The 5,000-nt window shown below is 25.8% G+C and overlaps 1 protein-coding gene and 1 pseudogene across 1 annotated transcript in view; both read left to right on the top strand.

Annotated features, from left to right (window-relative positions):
* LOC147466930 (F-box only protein 7-like) overlaps positions 1-1,685 on the top strand; it is a 6,540-nt pseudogene extending 4,855 nt beyond the window's left edge.
* LOC122243623 (F-box only protein 7) overlaps positions 1-5,000 on the top strand; it is a 14,957-nt gene that overhangs the window by 6,679 nt on the left and 3,278 nt on the right. The window lies entirely within an intron of this gene.

Genomic DNA, 5,000 nt, shown 5'->3' with positions numbered 1-5,000 from the left:
CTCTCTCTCTCTCTCTCTCTCTCTCCTCTCTCTCTCTCATCTCTCTCCTATCCTCTCTCCTCTTTCCCCCCCCCTTTTACCTACAGATCTAATGTAGAAAAAAAGGATTTAGAATACAGATATCAAAATATTCTATGGAAAATCTTATATTTTTTTCCTTTTTATTCCAGAGAAACCATTGGACACTGAGTTCTAAACTGGGTCAGATGCACTTACTTTTTTTTTATGGTGCAGAAGGGGATGCCCTCTTCAAAGCCTTGGCAAAATAGTTTTTATTTTTTTTTCCTGGAGACTTGATAAAAGTGCATGCCTCCATCAGCACCTGCTGGCTAGTGCTCCCTGCACCACAGATAGCACCTTCTCCTAAACCCAACAGGCAACATCAGTATCAGGTCCAAAAGCCCAGCAGGATGGAGGGGTCTTCAGATTGGTGCTAGTGGAAGTAGCCCAAGCACCACGTCCTCGGCCAAGATGGTTCGCCAGGGGACAGAACAGTAGGAGAATCCCCAGTGTCCCTCTCATTGAGGCTAAGGATGGCTGCCCCCCACCTCACTTGTTGAAGCTGTTCTCCAAAGTGTTCTCCATCTTCTCCCGGTCAGGCAGGTAATTTGATGGTCCACCTTACAATGCTAGAGTGTGGTTTTGCTCAGAGAGCAATGCTGACCACACCAGGTTGGAAGGAGATGGTGGCCACCATCCACTACTCCCATAACACACTGCCAGAATTCAAGTTGACACTGGTGATGGTGAACAATGGGTGAAATCAAGCAGGTGATGGCTAGTTTCTATGTTCAACAGCAGGAGAGTGAAATCAGTGTCAAAATTGCTGGTGGGAGAATATGTTATGAAAGAAAACAGCATTGTTAATGTAGTGGCACCAGAGAAAACTCATTGGTGTTGCCCAGGCTAGTCGCACATTGGCGCAACCAACTGCTTCACCCATTGCAGGTTAGCAAGCACACCAAATCTTGTAGTCCTGCCCCATGGCACCTGGCGGGCCCCTTGCCACAGGAAGTGCTACTGATCATTGCTAGGAACATGGATGCCAAGGCTGTTATAAGCCATGAGACAGAGCTGCAAAGCGCCCTACATTCAGTGATGGAAGACAATAAATTGTGGCAATTTCATCTACAAAGATGGACTTCAAGAACCTGTATGAGAGCACAGGTGGTCTAAATAATATTGACTGGCGGAAAGCAAAGTACAAAGAGGCAGTTCTTATACGACGCAGGAGTGGAAACGCATGCAGGGATGATCCCAACATCAAGGTTTGAAGATTCCTGAGTTCTATCCATCTCCTTTTGGGCCAGCCTACCCACCTACCCTGGCATGCACCCGGAACCCAGACCTTATCTCCACAGGCCGCCTCAGCCCCCACCCACACCCAACCCATACTATGACCCTGACAGCCCTTCTTCATGGGGAAATCCCACCCATGCCAGGCGTAGTTCCTCAACGTCCCAATCCCCTTAAAACCCCTTGCTGCCAAGGGGGGTCCCAGAGCCCAACAACCCCTTGTGCCTCCTGTCATGCACACGCCCCAGCGGCCCCGCGGGGGCCAAGGTATTGACTATTTCTCATCCAGGACTTTTAAAAAATTTAGGATGAACATGATTGTCATAGCCTGCACAATGTGTGCCTGCAGTTTTTCATATAGCGTGGATATATTGGTAAAATACCATTAATATGCTTTATTTGAGATATAGGAAAATCAGGACTCTTGAAAAAAAGCATTACAAATAGATATTTACATATTGTTTATACTATACAGCATTAGAAAATTAGACACAATTTATATTTGTTTACAATAACGAATTTAAAGCAGTTGTTTTAAGTATGCAATCACTTGGTTTTATTTGCTTGAAAGGAAGTTTTGATTATATAATCCTCGCTTCCCCTCCATATAGAGAAGATAGAGATAGATTTGCTGAATAGAGATATATTGGAGTCCTCTCGCAGAGATAGAGAGAGATTTTGCGCTTGTGGAGTATCTAGTATAAATAGTTGCTAAGTTTTGAAAGTTGAATAAATTACCAGTATAATTTGAGGTGCTTCTTTTCTTTTTCAAATTCTAAACTCTAAACAAATATACAACTTCAGGGTACCAATTATATACTATACAATGATCTTTAGAGAGTATATATAATATTCTCAATATATATAATTTTATATCATATATATAATTCTTATATATTAAATTAATATATTTATATAGTAAATATTGATATATAATATATTATATACTATAGTATAGATATATGAGATTTATGTATATGTTTTGTATATAATATGTATGGGATAGATTGGTTATACATATATTTAAATTCTTAAAACTTGTTATATATATAGATATTGATATAGTATATATATGTGATATATTTATTAGATTTATATAATTTATTATATATATTATATATATATATATATAATATCAATATATATATAATATATATATATATAATAATATAGTATAGTATTATATATATATTTATTAACATGATAAATATAATATAATTATAGTTATATACTATTTCATATACTATATATAATCTAATATATATGATAGTCATTATATATCTAATTGACTATATATAGTCCTATATAGATATATAAATGATATTTTTGGTTGTTTTATATTTGAGATAATGGATTATATAGATTATTATATATAGATATAGTGTGTATATATATATTATATACTATATTATATATTATTATATATATATATTAAATAAAACTCAATTATATACTATATAAATAAATTGAGTTAATCATGATATTAATATAGTATATCTATATATATATCTTTATATATAATTATTGTATATTATTTAAATCATATATATCATAACTTATATATGAAATTTATATATATTTATTTATATAATTATAAATTATTATAATAGTTATATATAAGTATCTAACATAGGTATATATATTATATATGTAAATGTATTATAGCAAATGTATAGAGACAATATATCAATATGTATTTATGTATTTATCATATATAAATATATATATATCTTCTAATATATATATATTAGATAGTGAATATGTATATATTATATATGGTATATATATATTATATATGGGATATATGTATTATAGTATATCTATACTTATATATATATATATATATTTTATATATATATAATATTTATATATATTATATTGTTATCTATATTATTATAATAGATTTATTATATATATTGTGGTTTTTATATGGTATAAATATATATATATAAATTATTTATATATATTATCGTATTTTATATATATAGCCAAATATGTATTATATATATTTTTATAGATCTATCGTATATATTATATTTTATATATCTTAATATTATGTATTGATGATATAGTTACAATATTATATTTAAGTATTATATATATATGTTTACTACTATTATGATTATATTTTATAGATAGTAGATATGGATATTTAATATATATGTATAAAATATAAAGAGATAGTATTATCTATTTGATATATATATATTATATATAGATTTATATATTATATATTTTGTGTTTTTTATATAGATATAATTTGAGTATGTATATATAAATATATTGAGGGGATATGTGATTTAATGTTTTATATTGATATATTTATATATAGAGTTAGAGTATAGAGTTACTTAGTTGTTAGTGTTTAGTAGGATTAAGTTTATTGAGTTTGTTAGGAGGATTTTATATATTTTGGGAGAGTATAGGATTGTTCTTTGATTTGATTTTGTATGAGGTGGATGTGATTTTTTAGAGAGAGTTATATGTATATTTATTTTTAGTATTGATTTTTTTTGTTTGAGATATATATACTATATATAGTGTATATATGATATATAGATATATATATATATTAAATATATAACTATATATATAATATATAGTATATATATATATATATTATAATATATATATGTTATTAGATGATTTAGAGTATTATTGTTTATCTTGTTTGGTATTTAGTTGAGAGATTTTAAGATTATATATAATATCTATATATATATAGATCATTATATATATATATATAGTTATATTTTATTAAATTTTTTTTGATATATATATATATATTTATTTATGTATATATGTAATCTATATTATATTAAATATATAAAATATATATGCAAATTTAAAATATAATTTTATATATATATATAATATATTATATATATATATTATATATTATATTATATAGTTAGACTTATATGATATATTATAAATATCTTAATATAATTAAAATTAATATATATTAGTAAATATAGTAAATTATATATATATTATATATATATAATATATATGTATTTATATATATATATAGTATATTTTATTGTTTATTATATATATATATGTATATTTTTATATATATATATATATATATATATTAAATATATATATTAATATATCTTATATATATTTATTATATATATATATGTATATATATATATTAAATTATGTATTTATAAATTAAACGAATATATATTATATAAATATTTAAATATATATTATATATTATATTATATTATATTTATATAATATTATATAAGTTTATATATTCATAACTATATTATCTATATATATATATATATATATATATATATATATATATGTATATATATATCATATACTCTATATATATATATATTATATACTATATATATATATATATATATCTATATATATAAATGTGTATATATATATTTATATAATATATATATATTAATTATATTATATATATATATATATTATAAATATATCTATATAAATCTAACTAATCCCAATATACATATAATATATATCATATATATATTATATATAACACAAAAATCTCAAACCAAACATCAACACCAACACACTAAATTTAAATAAAATAACTAACTATTCACAATCACACACACCCATTTCTCAAAACAAATAAAAAACAATCACTTCACTCACACCCCCCCCCCCCCCCCCACCCTTATGTATCTCTTATAATATAACTATATATG

Source organism: Penaeus japonicus, unplaced genomic scaffold (genome assembly GCF_977035675.1).
Source record: "Penaeus japonicus unplaced genomic scaffold, GWHDUDI00000001_assembly GWHDUDI00000040, whole genome shotgun sequence".
Taxonomy (NCBI): domain Eukaryota; kingdom Metazoa; phylum Arthropoda; class Malacostraca; order Decapoda; family Penaeidae; genus Penaeus; species Penaeus japonicus.
This window is presented reverse-complemented; position numbering and strand designations above follow the sequence as displayed.